We start from the raw sequence: 20,028 nt of genomic DNA, 5'->3' as shown, positions 1-20,028 counted from the left end.
GATGCAGGGTGTAAGTTATGTTACCTGTTGCTGGGCCTCGCTGTGTGGGATGCATGGTGTAAGTTATGTTACCTGTTGCTGGGCCTCGCTGTGTGGGATGCAGGGTGTAAGTTATGTTACCTGTTGCTGGGCCTCGCTGTGTGGGACGCAGGGTGTAAGTTATGTTACCTGTTGCTGGGCCTCGCTGTGTGGGATGCAGGGTGTAAGTTATGTTATCTGTTGCTGAGCCTCGCTGTGTGGGATGCAGGGTGTAAGTTATGTTACCTGTTGCTGGGCCTAGCTGTGTGGGATGCAGGGTGTAAGTTATGTTACCTGTTGCTGGGCCTCGCTGTGTGGGATGCAGGGAGTAAGTTGTGTTACCTGTTGCTGGGCCTCGCTGTGTGGGATGCAGGGTGTAAGTTATGTTACCTGTTGCTGGGCCTCGCTGTGTGGGATGCAGGGTGTAAGTTATGTTACCTGTTGCTGGGCCTAGCTGTGTGGGACGCATGGTGTAAGTTGTGTTACCTGTTGCTGGGCCTCGCTGTGTGGGATGCAGGGTGTAAGTTATGTTACCTGTTGCTGGGCCTAGCTGTGTGGGATGCAGGGTGTAAGTTATGTTATCTGTTGCTGGGCCTCGCTGTGTGGGATGCAGGGTGTAAGTTATGTTATCTGTTGCTGGGCCTATCTGTGTGGGATGCAGGGTGTAAGTTATGTTACCTGTTGCTGGGCCTCGCTGTGTGGGATGCAGGGTGTAAGTTATGTTACCTGTTGCTGGGCCTCGCTGTGTGGGATGCAGGGTGTAAGTTATGTTACCTGTTGCTGGGCCTCGCTGTGTGGGACGCAGGGTGTAAGTTATGTTATCTGTTGCTGGGCCTCGCTGTGTGGGATGCAGGGTGTAAGTTATGTTACCTGTTGCTGGGCCTCGCTGTGTGGGATGCAGGGTGTAAGTTATGTTATCTGTTGCTGGGCCTCGCTGTGTGGGATGCATGGTGTAAGTTATGTTATCTGTTGCTGGGCCTCGCTGTGTGGGATGCAGGGTGTAAGTTATGTTACCTGTTGCTGGGCCTGTGTGGGACGCAGGGTGTAAGTTATGTTACCTGTTGCTGGGCCTCGCTGTGTGGGATGCAGGGTGTAAGTTATGTTATCTGTTGCTGGGCCTCGCTGTGTGGGATGCAGGGTGTAAGTTATGTTACCTGTTGCTGGGCCTCGCTGTGTGGGATGCAGGGTGTAAGTTATGTTACCTGTTGCTGGGCCTCGCTGTGTGGGATGCAGGGTGTAAGTTATGTTATCTGTTGCTGGGCCTCGCTGTGTGGGATGCAGGGTGTAAGTTATGTTACCTGTTGCTGGGCCTCGCTGTGTGGGATGCAGGGTGTAAGTTATGTTATCTGTTGCTGGGCCTCGCTGTGTGGGATGCATGGTGTAAGTTATGTTACCTGTTGCTGGGCCTCGCTGTGTGGGATGCATGGTGTAAGTTATGTTACCTGTTGCTGGGCCTCGCTGTGTGGGATGCAGGGTGTAAGTTATGTTATCTGTTGCTGGGCCTCGCTGTGTGGGATGCAGGGTGTAAGTTATGTTACCTGTTGCTGGGCCTCGCTGTGTGGGATGCAGGGTGTAAGTTATGTTATCTGTTGCTGGGCCTCGCTGTGTGGGATGCAGGGTGTAAGTTATGTTACCTGTTGCTGGGCCTCGCTGTGTGGGATGCAGGGTGTAAGTTATGTTACCTGTTGCTGGGCCTCGCTGTGTGGGATGCAGGGTGTAAGTTATGTTATCTGTTGCTGGGCCTCGCTGTGTGGGATGCAGGGTGTAAGTTATGTTACCTGTTGCTGGGCCTCGCTGTGTGGGATGCAGGGTGTAAGTTATGTTATCTGTTGCTGGGCCTCGCTGTGTGGGATGCATGGTGTAAGTTATGTTACCTGTTGCTGGGCCTCGCTGTGTGGGATGCAGGGTGTAAGTTATGTTACCTGTTGCTGGGCCTCGCTGTGTGGGATGCAGGGTGTAAGTTATGTTACCTGTTGCTGGGCCTCGCTGTGTGGGATGCAGGGTGTAAGTTATGTTACCTGTTGCTGGGCCTCGCTGTGTGGGACGCAGGGTGTAAGTCATGTTATCTGTTGCTGGGCCTCGCTGTGTGGGATGCAGGGTGTAAGTTATGTTACCTGTTGCTGGGCCTCGCTGTGTGGGATGCAGGGTGTAAGTTATGTTACCTGTTGCTGGGCCTCGCTGTGTGGGATGCAGGGTGTAAGTTATGTTACCTGTTGCTGGGCCTCGCTGTGTGGGATGCAGGGTGTAAGTTATGTTACCTGTTGCTGGGCCTCGCTGTGTGGGATGCAGGGTGTAAGTTGTGTTATCTGTTGCTGGGCCTCGCTGTGTGGGATGCAGGGTGTAAGTTATGTTACCTGTTGCTGGGCCTCGCTGTGTGGGATGCAGGGTGTAAGTTATGTTACCTGTTGCTGGGCCTCGCTGTGTGGGACGCAGGGTGTAAGTTATGTTATCTGTTACTGGGCCTCGCTGTGTGGGATGCAGGGTGTAAGTTATGTTATCTGTTGCTGGGCCTCGCTGTGTGGGATGCAGGGTGTAAGTTATGTTATCTGTTGCTGGGCCTCGCTGTGTGGGATGCAGGGTGTAAGTTATGTTACCTGTTGCTGGGCCTCGCTGTGTGGGACGCAGGGTGTAAGTTATGTTACCTGTTGCTGGGCCTCGCTGTGTGGGATGCAGGGTGTAAGTTATGTTACCTGTTGCTGGGCCTCGCTGTGTGGGATGCAGGGTGTAAGTTATGTTATCTGTTGCTGGGCCTAGCTGTGTGGGATGCAGGGTGTAAGTTATGTTACCTGTTGCTGGGCCTCGCTGTGTGGGATGCAGGGTGTAAGTTATGTTACCTGTTGCTGGGCCTCGCTGTGTGGGATGCAGGGTGTAAGTTGTGTTATCTGTTGCTGGGCCTCGCTGTGTGGGACGCAGGGTGTAAGTTATGTTATCTGTTGCTGGGCCTCGCTGTGTGGGACGCAGGGTGTAAGTTATGTTACCTGTTGCTGGGCCTCGCTGTGTGGGATGCAGGGTGTAAGTTATGTTATCTGTTGCTGGGCCTCGCTGTGTGGGATGCAGGGTGTAAGTTATGTTACCTGTTGCTGGGCCTCGCTGTGTGGGATGCAGGGTGTAAGTTATGTTATCTGTTGCTGGGCCTCGCTGTGTGGGATGCAGGGTGTAAGTTATGTTACCTGTTGCTGGGCCTCGCTGTGTGGGATGCAGGGTGTAAGTTATGTTACCTGTTGCTGGGCCTCGCTGTGTGGGATGCAGGGTGTAAGTTATGTTACCTGTTGCTGGGCCTCGCTGTGTGGGATGCATGGTGTAAGTTATGTTACCTGTTGCTGGGCCTCGCTGTGTGGGATGCAGGGTGTAAGTTATGTTACCTGTTGCTGGGCCTCGCTGTGTGGGATGCAGGGTGTAAGTTATGTTACCTGTTGCTGGGCCTCGCTGTGTGGGACGCAGGGTGTAAGTTATGTTACCTGTTGCTGGACCTCGCTGTGTGGGATGCAGGGTGTAAGTTATGTTACCTGTTGCTGGGCCTCGCTGTGTGGGATGCAGGGTGTAAGTTATGTTATCTGTTGCTGGGCCTCGCTGTGTGGGATGCAGGGTGTAAGTTATGTTACCTGTTGCTGGGCCTCGCTGTGTGGGATGCATGGTGTAAGTTATGTTATCTGTTGCTGGGCCTCGCTGTGTGGGACGCAGGGTGTAAGTTATGTTACCTGTTGCTGGGCCTCGCTGTGTGGGATGCAGGGTGTAAGTTATGTTATCTGTTGCTGGGCCTCGCTGTGTGGGATGCAGGGTGTAAGTTATGTTATCTGTTGCTGGGCCTCGCTGTGTGGGATGCAGGGTGTAAGTTATGTTACCTGTTGCTGGGCCTCGCTGTGTGGGATGCAGGGTGTAAGTTATGTTACCTGTTGCTGGGCCTCGCTGTGTGGGATGCATGGTGTAAGTTATGTTACCTGTTGCTGGGCCTCGCTGTGTGGGACGCAGGGTGTAAGTTATGTTATCTGTTGCTGGGCCTCGCTGTGTGGGATGCAGGGTGTAAGTTATGTTATCTGTTGCTGGGCCTCGCTGTGTGGGATGCAGGGTGTAAGTTATGTTACCTGTTGCTGGGCCTCGCTGTGTGGGATGCAGGGTGTAAGTTATGTTATCTGTTGCTGGGCCTCGCTGTGTGGGATGCAGGGTGTAAGTTATGTTACCTGTTGCTGGGCCTCGCTGTGTGGGATGCAGGGTGTAAGTTATGTTATCTGTTGCTGGGCCTCGCTGTGTGGGACGCAGGGTGTAAGTTATGTTACCTGTTGCTGGGCCTCGCTGTGTGGGATGCAGGGTGTAAGTTATGTTATCTGTTGCTGGGCCTCGCTGTGTGGGACGCAGGGTGTAAGTTATGTTACCTGTTGCTGGGCCTCGCTGTGTGGGATGCAGGGTGTAAGTTATGTTACCTGTTGCTGGGCCTCGCTGTGTGGGATGCAGGGTGTAAGTTATGTTACCTGTTGCTGGGCCTCGCTGTGTGGGATGCAGGGTGTAAGTTATGTTATCTGTTGCTGGGCCTCGCTGTGTGGGACGCAGGGTGTAAGTTATGTTATCTGTTGCTGGGCCTCGCTGTGTGGGACGCAGGGTGTAAGTTATGTTACCTGTTGCTGGGCCTCGCTGTGTGGGATGCAGGGTGTAAGTTATGTTACCTGTTGCTGGGTCTCGCTGTGTGGGATGCAGGGTGTAAGTTATGTTATCTGTTGCTGGGCCTCGCTGTGTGGGATGCAGGGTGTAAGTTATGTTATCTGTTGCTGGGCCTAGCTGTGTGGGATGCAGGGTGTAAGTTATGTTATCTGTTGCTGGGCCTAGCTGTGTGGGATGCAGGGTGTAAGTTATGTTATCTGTTGCTGGGCCTCGCTGTGTGGGACGCATGGTGTAAGTTATGTTACCTGTTGCTGGGCCTCGCTGTGTGGGACGCAGGGTGTAAGTTATGTTACCTGTTGCTGGGCCTCGCTGTGTGGGATGCAGGGTGTAAGTTATGTTACCTGTTGCTGGGCCTAGCTGTGTGGGACGCAGGGTGTAAGTTATGTTACCTGTTGCTGGGCCTCGCTGTGTGGGATGCAGGGTGTAAGTTATGTTATCTGTTGCTGGGCCTCGCTGTGTGGGACGCATGGTGTAAGTTATGTTACCTGTTGCTGGGCCTCGCTGTGTGGGATGCAGGGTGTAAGTTATGTTACCTGTTGCTGGGCCTCGCTGTGTGGGACGCAGGGTGTAAGTTATGTTACCTGTTGCTGGGCCTCGCTGTGTGGGACGCATGGTGTAAGTTATGTTATCTGTTGCTGGGCCTCGCTGTGTGGGATGCAGGGTGTAAGTTATGTTATGTGTTGCTGGGCCTCGCTGTGTGGGACGCAGGGTGTAAGTTATGTTATCTGTTGCTGGGCCTCGCTGTGTGGGATGCAGGGTGTAAGTTATGTTATCTGTTGCTGGGCCTCGCTGTGTGGGACGCAGGGTGTAAGTTATGTTACCTGTTGCTGGGCCTCGCTGTGTGGGATGCATGGTGTAAGTTATGTTACCTGTTGCTGGGCCTCGCTGTGTGGGATGCAGGGTGTAAGTTATGTTACCTGTTGCTGGGCCTCGCTGTGTGGGATGCAGGGTGTAAGTTATGTTATCTGTTGCTGGGCCTCGCTGTGTGGGATGCAGGGTGTAAGTTATGTTATCTGTTGCTGGGCCTCGCTGTGTGGGACGCAGGGTGTAAGTTATGTTACCTGTTGCTGGGCCTCGCTGTGTGGGACGCAGGGTGTAAGTTATGTTATCTGTTGCTGGGCCTCGCTGTGTGGGATGCAGGGTGTAAGTTATGTTACCTGTTGCTGGGCCTCGCTGTGTGGGATGCAGGGTGTAAGTTATGTTATCTGTTGCTGGGCCTCGGTGTGTGGGACGCAGGGTGTAAGTTATGTTATCTGTTGCTGGGCCTCGCTGTGTGGGATGCAGGGTGTAAGTTGTGTTACCTGTTGCTGGGCCTCGCTGTGTGGGATGCAGGGTGTAAGTTATGTTACCTGTTGCTGGGCCTCGCTGTGTGGGATGCAGGGTGTAAGTTATGTTACCTGTTGCTGGGCCTCGCTGTGTGGGATGCAGGGTGTAAGTTATGTTACCTGTTGCTGGGCCTCGCTGTGTGGGATGCATGGTGTAAGTTATGTTATCTGTTGCTGGGCCTCGCTGTGTGGGATGCAGGGTGTAAGTTATGTTATCTGTTGCTGGGCCTCGCTGTGTGGGATGCATGGTGTAAGTTATGTTATCTGTTGCTGGGCCTCGCTGTGTGGGATGCAGGGTGTAAGTTATGTTATCTGTTGCTGGGCCTCGCTGTGTGGGACGCAGGGTGTAAGTTATGTTACCTGTTGCTGGGCCTCGCTGTGTGGGATGCAGGGTGTAAGTTATGTTATCTGTTGCTGGGCCTCGCTGTGTGGGATGCAGGGTGTAAGTTATGTTACCTGTTGCTGGGCCTCGCTGTGTGGGATGCAGGGTGTAAGTTATGTTACCTGTTGCTGGGCCTGTGTGGGATGCATGGTGTAAGTTATGTTACCTGTTGCTGGGCCTCGCTGTGTGGGATGCAGGGTGTAAGTTATGTTACCTGTTGCTGGGCCTAGCAGTGTGGGATGCAGGGTGTAAGTTATGTTATCTGTTGCTGGGCCTCGCTGTGTGAGATGCAGGGTGTAAGTTATGTTATCTGTTGCTGGGCCTCGCTGTGTGGGATGCAGGGTGTAAGTTATGTTATCTGTTGCTGGGCCTCGCTGTGTGGGACGCAGGGTGTAAGTTATGTTACCTGTTGCTGGGCCTCGCTGTGTGGGATGCAGGGTGTAAGTTATGTTACCTGTTGCTGGGCCTGTGTGGGATGCATGGTGTAAGTTATGTTACCTGTTGCTGGGCCTCGCTGTGTGGGATGCAGGGTGTAAGTTATGTTACCTGTTGCTGGGCCTAGCAGTGTGGGATGCAGGGTGTAAGTTATGTTATCTGTTGCTGGGCCTCGCTGTGTGAGATGCAGGGTGTAAGTTATGTTATCTGTTGCTGGGCCTCGCTGTGTGGGATGCAGGGTGTAAGTTATGTTATCTGTTGCTGGGCCTCGCTGTGTGGGACGCAGGGTGTAAGTTATGTTACCTGTTGCTGGGCCTCGCTGTGTGGGATGCAGGGTGTAAGTTATGTTATCTGTTGCTGGGCCTCGCTGTGTGGGATGCAGGGTGTAAGTTATGTTACCTGTTGCTGGGCCTCGCTGTGTGGGATGCAGGGTGTAAGTTATGTTACCTGTTGCTGGGCCTCGCTGTGTGGGACGCAGGGTGTAAGTTATGTTACCTGTTGCTGGGCCTCGCTGTGTGGGATGCAGGGTGTAAGTTATGTTATCTGTTGCTGGGCCTCGCTGTGTGGGATGCAGGGTGTAAGTTGTGTTACCTGTTGCTGGGCCTCGCTGTGTGGGATGCATGGTGTAAGTTATGTTATCTGTTGCTGGGCCTCGCTGTGTGGGATGCATGGTGTAAGTTATGTTATCTGTTGCTGGGCCTCGCTGTGTGGGATGCAGGGTGTAAGTTATGTTACCTGTTGCTGGGCCTCGCTGTGTGGGATGCAGGGTGTAAGTTATGTTACCTGTTGCTGGGCCTCGCTGTGTGGGATGCAGGGTGTAAGTTATGTTATCTGTTGCTGGGCCTCGCTGTGTGGGACGCAGGGTGTAAGTTATGTTACCTGTTGCTGGGCCTCGCTGTGTGGGATGCAGGGTGTAAGTTATGTTACCTGTTGCTGGGCCTCGCTGTGTGGGATGCAGGGTGTAAGTTATGTTATCTGTTGCTGGGCCTCGCTGTGTGGGATGCAGGGTGTAAGTTATGTTACCTGTTGCTGGGCCTCGCTGTGTGGGATGCAGGGTGTAAGTTATGTTACCTGTTGCTGGGCCTCGCTGTGTGGGACGCAGGGTGTAAGTTATGTTATCTGTTGCTGGGCCTCGCTGTGTGGGATGCAGGGTGTAAGTTATGTTACCTGTTGCTGGGCCTCGCTGTGTGGGATGCAGGGTGTAAGTTATGTTACCTGTTGCTGGGCCTCGCTGTGTGGGATGCAGGGTGTAAGTTATGTTATCTGTTGCTGGGCCTCGCTGTGTGGGATGCAGGGTGTAAGTTATGTTATCTGTTGCTGGGCCTCGCTGTGTGGGACGCAGGGTGTAAGTTATGTTATCTGTTGCTGGGCCTCGCTGTGTGGGATGCAGGGTGTAAGTTATGTTACCTGTTGCTGGGCCTCGCTGTGTGGGATGCAGGGTGTAAGTTATGTTATCTGTTGCTGGGCCTCGCTGTGTGGGACGCAGGGTGTAAGTTATGTTACCTGTTGCTGGGCCTCGCTGTGTGGGATGCAGGGTGTAAGTTATGTTATCTGTTGCTGGGCCTCGCTGTGTGGGATGCAGGGTGTAAGTTATGTTACCTGTTGCTGGGCCTCGCTGTGTGGGACGCAGGGTGTAAGTTATGTTACCTGTTGCTGGGCCTCGCTGTGTGGGATGCAGGGTGTAAGTTATGTTACCTGTTGCTGGGCCTCGCTGTGTGGGACGCAGGGTGTAAGTTATGTTACCTGTTGCTGGGCCTCGCTGTGTGGGATGCATGGTGTAAGTTATGTTACCTGTTGCTGGGCCTCGCTGTGTGGGATGCAGGGTGTAAGTTATGTTATCTGTTGCTGGGCCTCGCTGTGTGGGACGCAGGGTGTAAGTTATGTTATCTGTTGCTGGGCCTCGCTGTGTGGGACGCAGGGTGTAAGTTATGTTACCTGTTGCTGGGCCTCGCTGTGTGGGATGCAGGGTGTAAGTTATGTTATCTGTTGCTGGGCCTCGCTGTGTGGGACGCATGGTGTAAGTTATGTTACCTGTTGCTGGGCCTCGCTGTGTGGGACGCAGGGTGTAAGTTATGTTACCTGTTGCTGGGCCTCGCTGTGTGGGACGCAGGGTGTAAGTTATGTTATCTGTTGCTGGGCCTCGCTGTGTGGGATGCAGGGTGTAAGTTATGTTATCTGTTGCTGGGCCTCGCTGTGTGGGATGCAGGGTGTAAGTTATGTTACCTGTTGCTGGGCCTCGCTGTGTGGGATGCAGGGTGTAAGTTGTGTTATCTGTTGCTGGGCCTCGCTGTGTGGGACGCAGGGTGTAAGTTATGTTACCTGTTGCTGGGCCTCGCTGTGTGGGATGCAGGGTGTAAGTTGTGTTATCTGTTGCTGGGCCTCGCTGTGTGGGATGCAGGGTGTAAGTTATGTTATCTGTTGCTGGGCCTCGCTGTGTGGGATGCAGGGTGTAAGTTATGTTACCTGTTGCTGGGCCTAGCTGTGTGGGATGCAGGGTGTAAGTTGTGTTATCTGTTGCTGGGCCTCCCTGTGTGGGATGCAGGGTGTAAGTTATGTTACCTGTTGCTGGGCCTCGCTGTGTGGGATGCAGGGTGTAAGTTATGTTACCTGTTGCTGGGCCTCGCTGTGTGGGATGCAGGGTGTAAGTTATGTTACCTGTTGCTGGGCCTCGCTGTGTGGGACGCAGGGTGTAAGTTATGTTACCTGTTGCTGGGCCTCGCTGTGTGGGATGCATGGTGTAAGTTATGTTACCTGTTGCTGGGCCTCGCTGTGTGGGATGCAGGGTGTAAGTTATGTTATCTGTTGCTGGGCCTCGCTGTGTGGGACGCAGGGTGTAAGTTATGTTATCTGTTGCTGGGCCTCGCTGTGTGGGACGCAGGGTGTAAGTTATGTTACCTGTTGCTGGGCCTCGCTGTGTGGGATGCAGGGTGTAAGTTATGTTATCTGTTGCTGGGCCTCGCTGTGTGGGACGCATGGTGTAAGTTATGTTACCTGTTGCTGGGCCTCGCTGTGTGGGACGCAGGGTGTAAGTTATGTTACCTGTTGCTGGGCCTCGCTGTGTGGGATGCAGGGTGTAAGTTGTGTTATCTGTTGCTGGGCCTCGCTGTGTGGGACGCAGGGTGTAAGTTATGTTACCTGTTGCTGGGCCTCGCTGTGTGGGATGCAGGGTGTAAGTTGTGTTATCTGTTGCTGGGCCTCGCTGTGTGGGATGCAGGGTGTAAGTTATGTTACCTGTTGCTGGGCCTCGCTGTGTGGGATGCAGGGTGTAAGTTATGTTACCTGTTGCTGGGCCTCGCTGTGTGGGATGCAGGGTGTAAGTTGTGTTATCTGTTGCTGGGCCTCGCTGTGTGGGATGCAGGGTGTAAGTTATGTTACCTGTTGCTGGGCCTCGCTGTGTGGGACGCAGGGTGTAAGTTATGTTATCTGTTGCTGGGCCTCGCTGTGTGGGATGCAGGGTGTAAGTTATGTTACCTGTTGCTGGGCCTCGCTGTGTGGGATGCAGGGTGTAAGTTATGTTACCTGTTGCTGGGCCTCGCTGTGTGGGATGCAGGGTGTAAGTTATGTTACCTGTTGCTGGGCCTCGCTGTGTGGGATGCAGGGTGTAAGTTATGTTATCTGTTGCTGGGCCTCGCTGTGTGGGACGCAGGGTGTAAGTTATGTTACCTGTTGCTGGGCCTCGCTGTGTGGGATGCAGGGTGTAAGTTATGTTACCTGTTGCTGGGCCTCGCTGTGTGGGATGCAGGGTGTAAGTTGTGTTATCTGTTGCTGGGCCTCCCTGTGTGGGATGCAGGGTGTAAGTTATGTTACCTGTTGCTGGGCCTCGCTGTGTGGGATGCAGGGTGTAAGTTATGTTACCTGTTGCTGGGCCTCGCTGTGTGGGATGCAGGGTGTAAGTTATGTTACCTGTTGCTGGGCCTCCCTGTGTGGGATGCAGGGTGTAAGTTATGTTACCTGTTGCTGGGCCTCGCTGTGTGGGATGCAGGGTGTAAGTTATGTTACCTGTTGCTGGGCCTCGCTGTGTGGGATGCAGGGTGTAAGTTATGTTACCTGTTGCTGGGCCTCGCTGTGTGGGATGCAGGGTGTAAGTTATGTTACCTGTTGCTGGGCCTCGCTGTGTGGGACGCAGGCGGGGTTGCCACCTCTCCGGGTTTCACCCGGAGACTCCGGGTTTGGCATCCCCTTCTCCGGGCTCCGGGTTTGTCCCTGAAATCTCCGGGTGGGCGGGTTGTTGCAGACAGGGCAGCACAGTAAGTGACTCATTGCTACATCACTCACAGATCCTCTGCATTTCTCACGGGACTATCTGTGTGCGCTTCACAGCCTACTACATCCGGGTCACAGCCCTATGCTCTACTGCACATGCTCACAGGTAGGGGATCATGGGAGTTGTAGTTTTTATTAGACAAGATCGATTGGCACATAAGCAACACAGTAACATTCTTAGAAACCCTGCTAGAGAACACACACCACCCCCATGTATCTTATCTCCTCTCTCCCTTCTCCCCCCTCTCCCTCCCTCTCCCTTCTCCCCCCTCCCCCTCTCTCCCTTCTCCCCCCCCTCTCCCTTCTCCCCCCTCTCCCTTCTCCTCCCCCCCTCTCCCTTCTCCTCCCCCCCTCTCCCTTCTCCTCCCCCCCTCTCCCTTCTCCCCCCCCTCTCCCTTCTCCCCCCCCTCTCCCTTCTCCCCCCCCTCTCCCTTCTCCCCCCTCTCCCTTCTCCCCCCTCTCCCTTCTCCCCCCCTCTCCCTTCTCCCCCCGCTCTCTCTTCTCTTCCCCCCTCTCTCTCTTCTCTTCCCCCCTCTCTCTCTCTCTTCTCTTCCCCCCCCCCTCTCTCTCTCTCTTCTCTTCCCCCCTCTCTCTTCTCTTCCCCCCTCTCTCTCTCTTCTCTTCCCCCCTCTCTCTCTCTTCTCCTCCCCCCTCTCTCTCTCTTCTCCTCCCCCCTCTCTCTCTCTTCTCCTCCCCCTCTCTCTCTCTTCTCCTCCCCTCTCTCTCTTCTCCCCCTCTCTCTCTTCTCCTCCCCCCCTCTCTCTCTTCTCCCCCCCCCCTCTCTCTCTTCTCCCCCCCCCCTCTCTCTCTTCTCCCCCCCCCCTCTCTCTCTTCTCCCCCCTCTCTCTCTTCTCCTCCCCCCCTCTCTCTCTTCTCCTCCCCCCCTCTCTCTCTTCTCCTCCCCCTCTCTCTCTTCTCCTCCCCCTCTCTCTCTTCTCCTCCCCCCCTCTCTCTTTTCTCCCCCCCCCCCTCTCTCTCTTCTCCTCCCCCCTCTCTCTCTTCTCCCCCCTCTCTCTCTCTTCTCCCCCCTCTCTCTTCTCCCCCCTCTCTCTTCTCCCCCCTCTCTCTCTTCTCCCCCCTCTCTCTCTCTCCTCCTCCCCCCCTCTCTCTCTTCTCCCCCTCTCTCTCTTCTCCCCCCTCTTTCTCTCTTCTTCTCCCCCTCTATCTCTCTTCTCCCCCCTCTCTCTCTTCTCCCCTCTCTCTCTTCTTCTCCCCCTCTCTCTCTTCTCCCCCCCCAATCTCTCTCTCTTCTCCCCCTCTCTCTCTACAGTAAAGCTGCTTCAGTTCCTCCCTTTTGATAGCAATGAGGTAACCTTGTCTTTGTTAAATTAACTCAAGTAAAGTTAACTGAGGTAAACATTGTAATAAATTAATATTGATCAGTGACGACTCTGTTTGCAACAATTGTCATCAGCGTTAGTTATAAATAATAGAAATGATGTAAGGTATAATTCCATATACCATTAACGCAGCAATAGTGCCCGCAACAGCAGTCTCCCGCCATCTCCCCCTGCAACTACTCTCAATATGGCTCCGTGGCGTCAAATGGCGCTGCGTTGCCATGCCAACGGGAACGTCACGTGACGTAACAGCATCACGTGATGCTCGTTGCCATGACAATGAGACGCCACATGATGTCACGACGTCATGCGGTGCCACGTTGTCATGGCGACTTGACGCCGCGTGACGTTACATAGCATCCCGTTGTCATGGCAACACAGTGTTATTTAAAAAAAAAAAATCTCCGGGTTGACCGTCAGTCGAAGGTGGCAACCCTGGACGCAGGGTGTAAGTTATGTTACCTGTTGCTGGGCCTCGCTGTGTGGGATGCAGGGTGTAAGTTATGTTATCTGTTGCTGGGCCTCGCTGTGTGGGATGCAGGGTGTAAGTTATGTTACCTGTTGCTGGGCCTCGCTGTGTGGGATGCAGGGTGTAAGTTATGTTATCTGTTGCTGGGCCTCGCTGTGTGGGATGCAGGGTGTAAGTTATGTTATCTGTTGCTGGGCCTCGCTGTGTGGGATGCAGGGTGTAAGTTATGTTATCTGTTGCTGGGCCTCGCTGTGTGGGATGCAGGGTGTAAGTTATGTTATCTGTTGCTGGGCCTCGCTGTGTGGGATGCAGGGTGTAAGTTATGTTACCTGTTGCTGGGCCTCGCTGTGTGGGATGCAGGGTGTAAGTTATGTTACCTGTTGCTGGGCCTCGCTGTGTGGGATGCAGGGTGTAAGTTATGTTATCTGTTGCTGGGCCTCGCTGTGTGGGATGCATGGTGTAAGTTATGTTACCTGTTGCTGGGCCTCGCTGTGTGGGATGCAGGGTGTAAGTTATGTTACCTGTTGCTGGGCCTCGCTGTGTGGGATGCAGGGTGTAAGTTATGTTATCTGTTGCTGGGCCTAGCTGTGTGGGACGCAGGGTGTAAGTTATGTTACCTGTTGCTGGGCCTCGCTGTGTGGGATGCAGGGTGTAAGTTATGTTATCTGTTGCTGGGCCTCGCTGTGTGGGATGCAGGGTGTAAGTTATGTTATCTGTTGCTGGGCCTCGCTGTGTGGGATGCAGGGTGTAAGTTATGTTATCTGTTGCTGGGCCTCGCTGTGTGGGATGCAGGGTGTAAGTTATGTTACCTGTTGCTGGGCCTCGCTGTGTGGGATGCAGGGTGTAAGTTATGTTACCTGTTGCTGGGCCTCGCTGTGTGGGATGCAGGGTGTAAGTTATGTTATCTGTTGCTGGGCCTCGCTGTGTGGGATGCATGGTGTAAGTTATGTTACCTGTTGCTGGGCCTCGCTGTGTGGGATGCAGGGTGTAAGTTATGTTATCTGTTGCTGGGCCTCGCTGTGTGGGACGCAGGGTGTAAGTTATGTTATCTGTTGCTGGGCCTCGCTGTGTGGGATGCAGGGTGTAAGTTATGTTACCTGTTGCTGGGCCTCGCTGTGTGGGATGCAGGGTGTAAGTTATGTTATCTGTTGCTGGGCCTCGCTGTGTGGGATGCAGGGTGTAAGTTATGTTATCTGTTGCTGGGCCTCGCTGTGTGGGACGCAGGGTGTAAGTTATGTTATCTGTTGCTGGGCCTCGCTGTGTGGGACGCAGGGTGTAAGTTATGTTATCTGTTGCTGGGCCTCGCTGTGTGGGATGCAGGGTGTAAGTTATGTTATCTGTTGCTGGGCCTCGCTGTGTGGGATGCAGGGTGTAAGTTATGTTACCTGTTGCTGGGCCTCGCTGTGTGGGATGCAGGGTGTAAGTTATGTTACCTGTTGCTGGGCCTCGCTGTGTGGGATGCAGGGTGTAAGTTATGTTACCTGTTGCTGGGCCTCGCTGTGTGGGATGCAGGGTGTAAGTTATGTTACCTGTTGCTGGGCCTCGCTGTGTGGGATGCAGGGTGTAAGTTATGTTACCTGTTGCTGGGCCTCGCTGTGTGGGATGCAGGGTGTAAGTTATGTTACCTGTTGCTGGGCCTCGCTGTGTGGGACGCAGGGTGTAAGTTATGTTATCTGTTGCTGGGCCTCGCTGTGTGGGATGCAGGGTATAAGTTATGTTACCTGTTGCTGGGCCTCGCTGTGTGGGATGCAGGGTGTAAGTTATGTTACCTGTTGCTGGGCCTCGCTGTGTGGGATGCAGGGTGTAAGTTATGTTACCTGTTGCTGGGCCTCGCTGTGTGGGACGCAGGGTGTAAGTTATGTTACCTGTTGCTGGGCCTCGCTGTGTGGGACGCAGGGTGTAAGTTATGTTACCTGTTGCTGGGCCTCGCTGTGTGGGACGCATGGTGTAAGTTATGTTATCTGTTGCTGGGCCTCGCTGTGTGGGATGCAGGGTGTAAGTTATGTTATGTGTTGCTGGGCCTCGCTGTGTGGGACGCAGGGTGTAAGTTATGTTATCTGTTGCTGGGCCTCGCTGTGTGGGATGCAGGGTGTAAGTTATGTTATCTGTTGCTGGGCCTCGCTGTGTGGGACGCAGGGTGTAAGTTATGTTACCTGTTGCTGGGCCTCGCTGTGTGGGATGCATGGTGTAAGTTATGTTACCTGTTGCTGGGCCTCGCTGTGTGGGATGCAGGGTGTAAGTTATGTTACCTGTTGCTGGGCCTCGCTGTGTGGGATGCAGGGTGTAAGTTATGTTATCTGTTGCTGGGCCTCGCTGTGTGGGATGCAGGGTGTAAGTTATGTTATCTGTTGCTGGGCCTCGCTGTGTGGGATGCAGGGTGTAAGTTATGTTATCTGTTGCTGGGCCTCGCTGTGTGGGATGCAGGGTGTAAGTTATGTTACCTGTTGCTGGGCCTCGCTGTGTGGGATGCAGGGTGTAAGTTATGTTATCTGTTGCTGGGCCTCGGTGTGTGGGACGCAGGGTGTAAGTTATGTTATCTGTTGCTGGGCCTCGCTGTGTGGGATGCAGGGTGTAAGTTGTGTTACCTGTTGCTGGGCCTCGCTGTGTGGGATGCAGGGTGTAAGTTATGTTACCTGTTGCTGGGCCTCGCTGTGTGGGATGCAGGGTGTAAGTTATGTTACCTGTTGCTGGGCCTCGCTGTGTGGGATGCAGGGTGTAAGTTATGTTACCTGTTGCTGGGCCTCGCTGTGTGGGATGCATGGTGTAAGTTATGTTATCTGTTGCTGGGCCTCGCTGTGTGGGATGCAGGGTGTAAGTTATGTTACCTGTTGCTGGGCCTCGCTGTGTGAGATGCAGGGTGTAAGTTATGTTATCTGTTGCTGGGCCTCGCTGTGTGGGATGCAGGGTGTAAGTTATGTTATCTGTTGCTGGGCCTCGCTGTGTGGGATGCAGGGTGTAAGTTATGTTATCTGTTGCTGGGCCTCGCTGTGTGGGACGCAGGGTGTAAGTTATGTTACCTGTTGCTGGGCCTCGCTGTGTGGGATGCAGGGTGTAAGTTATGTTACCTGTTGCTGGGCCTCGCTGTGTGGGATGCAGGGTGTAAGTTGTGTTATCTGTTGCTGGGCCTCGCTGTGTGGGATGCAGGGTGTAAGTTATGTTATCTGTTGCTGGGCCTCGCTGTGTGGGATGCAGGGTGTAAGTTATGTTATCTGTTGCTGGGCCTCGCTGTGTGGGATGCAGGGTGTAAGTTATGTTACCTGTTGCTGGGCCTCGCTGTGTGGGATGCAGGGTGTAAGTTATGTTACCTGTTGCTGGGCCTCGCTGTGTGGGATGCAGGGTGTAAGTTATGTTATCTGTTGCTGGGCCTCGCTGTGTGGGATGCAGGGTGTAAGTTATGTTACCTGTTGCTGGGCCTCGCTGTGTGGGACGCAGGGTGTAAGTTATGTTACCTGTTGCTGGGCCTCGCTGTGTGGGACGCAGGGTGTAAGTTATGTTACCTGTTGCTGGGCCTCGCTGTGTGGGACGCAGGGTGTAAGTTATGTTATCTGTTGCTGGGCCTCGCTGTGTGGGATGCAGGGTGTAAGTTATGTTATCTGTTGCTGGGCCTCGCTGTGTGGGATGCAGGGTGTAAGTTATGTTATCTGTTGCTGGGCCTAGCTGTGTGGGACGCAGGGTGTAAGTTATGTTACCTGTTGCTGGGTCTCGCTGTGTGGGATGCAGGGTGTAAGTTGTGTTACCTGTTGCTGGGCCTCGCTGTGTGGGATGCATGGTGTAAGTTATGTTATCTGTTGCTGGGCCTCGCTGTGTGGGATGCAGGGTGTAAGTTATGTTACCTGTTGCTGGGCCTCGCTGTGTGGGACGCAGGGTGTAAGTTATGTTATCTGTTGCTGGGCCTCGCTGTGTGGGATGCAGGGTGTAAGTTATGTTACCTGTTGCTGGGCCTCGCTGTGTGGGATGCAGGGTGTAAGTTATGTTATCTGTTGCTGGGCCTCGCTGTGTGGGACGCAGGGTGTAAGTTATGTTACCTGTTGCTGGGCCTCGCTGTGTGGGATGCAGGGTGTAAGTTATGTTATCTGTTGCTGGGCCTCGCTGTGTGGGATGCAGGGTGTAAGTTATGTTACCTGTTGCTGGGCCTCGCTGTGTGGGATGCAGGGTGTAAGTTATGTTACCTGTTGCTGGGCCTCGCTGTGTGGGATGCAGGGTGTAAGTTATGTTACCTGTTGCTGGGCCTCGCTGTGTGGGACGCAGGGTGTAAGTTATGTTACCTGTTGCTGGGCCTCGCTGTGTGGGATGCATGGTGTAAGTTATGTTACCTGTTGCTGGGCCTCGCTGTGTGGGATGCAGGGTGTAAGTTATGTTACCTGTTGCTGGGCCTCGCTGTGTGGGATGCAGGGTGTAAGTTATGTTATCTGTTGCTGGGCCTCGCTGTGTGGGACGCATGGTGTAAGTTATGTTACCTGTTGCTGGGCCTCGCTGTGTGGGACGCAGGGTGTAAGTTATGTTACCTGTTGCTGGGCCTCGCTGTGTGGGATGCAGGGTGTAAGTTGTGTTATCTGTTGCTGGGCCTCGCTGTGTGGGACGCAGGGTGTAAGTTATGTTACCTGTTGCTGGGCCTCGCTGTGTGGGATGCAGGGTGTAAGTTGTGTTATCTGTTGCTGGGCCTCGCTGTGTGGGATGCAGGGTGTAAGTTGTGTTATCTGTTGCTGGGCCTCCCTGTGTGGGATGCAGGGTGTAAGTTATGTTACCTGTTGCTGGGCCTCGCTGTGTGGGATGCAGGGTGTAAGTTATGTTACCTGTTGCTGGGCCTCGCTGTGTGGGATGCAGGGTGTAAGTTATGTTACCTGTTGCTGGGCCTCGCTGTGTGGGACGCAGGGTGTAAGTTATGTTACCTGTTGCTGGGCCTCGCTGTGTGGGATGCAGGGTGTAAGTTATGTTATCTGTTGCTGGGCCTCGCTGTGTGGGATGCAGGGTGTAAGTTATGTTACCTGTTGCTGGGCCTCGCTGTGTGGGATGCAGGGTGTAAGTTATGTTATCTGTTGCTGGGCCTCGCTGTGTGGGATGCAGGGTGTAAGTTATGTTATCTGTTGCTGGGCCTCGCTGTGTGGGATGCAGGGTGTAAGTTATGTTATCTGTTGCTGGGCCTCGCTGTGTGGGATGCAGGGTGTAAGTTATGTTACCTGTTGCTGGGCCTCGCTGTGTGGGATGCAGGGTGTAAGTTATGTTACCTGTTGCTGGGCCTCGCTGTGTGGGATGCAGGGTGTAAGTTATGTTACCTGTTGCTGGGCCTCGCTGTGTGGGATGCAGGGTGTAAGTTATGTTACCTGTTGCTGGGCCTCGCTGTGTGGGATGCAGGGTGTAAGTTATGTTACCTGTTGCTGGGCCTCGCTGTGTGGGATGCAGGGTGTAAGTTATGTTACCTGTTGCTGGGCCTCGCTGTGTGGGACGCAGGGTGTAAGTTATGTTATCTGTTGCTGGGCCTCGCTGTGTGGGATGCAGGGTATAAGTTATGTTACCTGTTGCTGGGCCTCGCTGTGTGGGATGCAGGGTGTAAGTTATGTTACCTGTTGCTGGGCCTCGCTGTGTGGGATGCAGGGTGTAAGTTATGTTATCTGTTGCTGGGCCTCGCTGTGTGGGATGCAGGGTGTAAGTTATGTTACCTGTTGCTGGGCCTCGCTGTGTGGGATGCAGGGTGTAAGTTATGTTACCTGTTGCTGGGCCTCGCTGTGTGGGACGCAGGGTGTAAGTTATGTTACCTGTTGCTGGGCCTCGCTGTGTGGGACGCAGGGTGTAAGTTATGTTACCTGTTGCTGGGCCTCGCTGTGTGGGACGCAGGGTGTAAGTTATGTTACCTGTTGCTGGGCCTCGCTGTGTGGGACGCAGGGTGTAAGTTATGTTACCTGTTGCTGGGCCTCGCTGTGTGGGACGCAGGGTGTAAGTTATGTTACCTGTTGCTGGGCCTCGCTGTGTGGGACGCAGGGTGTAAGTTATGTTACCTGTTGCTGGGCCTCGCTGTGTGGGACGCAGGGTGTAAGTTATGTTATCTGTTGCTGGGCCTCGCTGTGTGGGATGCAGGGTGTAAGTTATGTTATCTGTTGCTGGGCCTCGCTGTGTGGGATGCAGGGTGTAAGTTATGTTACCTGTTGCTGGGCCTCGCTGTGTGGGACGCAGGGTGTAAGTTATGTTATCTGTTGCTGGGCCTCGCTGTGTGGGATGCAGGGTGTAAGTTATGTTACCTGTTGCTGGGCCTCGCTGTGTGGGATGCAGGGTGTAAGTTATGTTACCTGTTGCTGGGCCTCGCTGTGTGGGATGCAGGGTGTAAGTTATGTTATCTGTTGCTGGGCCTCGCTGTGTGGGACGCAGGGTGTAAGTTATGTTACCTGTTGCTGGGCCTCGCTGTGTGGGATGCAGGGTGTAAGTTATGTTATCTGTTGCTGGGCCTCGCTGTGTGGGATGCAGGGTGTAAGTTATGTTACCTGTTGCTGGGCCTCGCTGTGTGGGACGCAGGGTGTAAGTTATGTTATCTGTTGCTGGGCCTCGCTGTGTGGGATGCAGGGTGTAAGTTATGTTACCTGTTGCTGGGCCTCGCTGTGTGGGACGCAGGGTGTAAGTTATGTTATCTGTTGCTGGGCCTCGCTGTGTGGGACGCAGGGTGTAAGTTATGTTACCTGTTGCTGGGCCTCGCTGTGTGGGACGCAGGGTGTAAGTTATGTTACCTGTTGCTGGGCCTCGCTGTGTGGGATGCATGGTGTAAGTTATGTTACCTGTTGCTGGGCCTCGCTGTGTGGGATGCAGGGTGTAAGTTATGTTATCTGTTGCTGGGCCTCGCTGTGTGGGATGCAGGGTGTAAGTTATGTTACCTGTTGCTGGGCCTCGCTGTGTGGGATGCAGGGTGTAAGTTATGTTATCTGTTGCTGGGCCTCGCTGTGTGGGATGCAGGGTGTAAGTTATGTTATCTGTTGCTGGGCCTCGCTGTGTGGGACGCAGGGTGTAAGTTATGTTACCTGTTGCTGGGCCTAGCTGTGTGGGATGCAGGGTGTAAGTTATGTTATCTGTTGCTGGGCCTCGCTGTGTGGGATGCAGGGTGTAAGTTATGTTATCTGTTGCTGGGCCTCGCTGTGTGGGATGCAGGGTGTAAGTTATGTT

The 20,028-nt window shown here is 53.8% G+C and overlaps 1 protein-coding gene and 1 long non-coding RNA gene across 2 annotated transcripts in view; one reads left to right on the top strand and one right to left on the bottom strand.

The window, feature by feature from the left end:
* The window catches only part of LOC142473260 (uncharacterized), a 58,774-nt gene extending 47,455 nt beyond the window's left edge, over window positions 1-11,319 (bottom strand). The window contains exon 1 of the long non-coding RNA XR_012790014.1: window positions 10,909-11,319. This is a non-coding gene — a long non-coding RNA (uncharacterized LOC142473260). The remainder of the gene's footprint in view (window positions 1-10,908) is intronic.
* The window catches only part of LOC142473258 (uncharacterized), a 363,164-nt gene that overhangs the window by 78,333 nt on the left and 264,803 nt on the right, over window positions 1-20,028 (top strand). The window lies entirely within an intron of this gene.

This window comes from Ascaphus truei (assembly GCF_040206685.1).
Source record: "Ascaphus truei isolate aAscTru1 chromosome 2 unlocalized genomic scaffold, aAscTru1.hap1 SUPER_2_unloc_1, whole genome shotgun sequence".
Taxonomy (NCBI): domain Eukaryota; kingdom Metazoa; phylum Chordata; class Amphibia; order Anura; family Ascaphidae; genus Ascaphus; species Ascaphus truei.
Note: the sequence above shows the minus strand (reverse complement) of the source record. Positions and strands in the feature narration are given on the sequence as shown.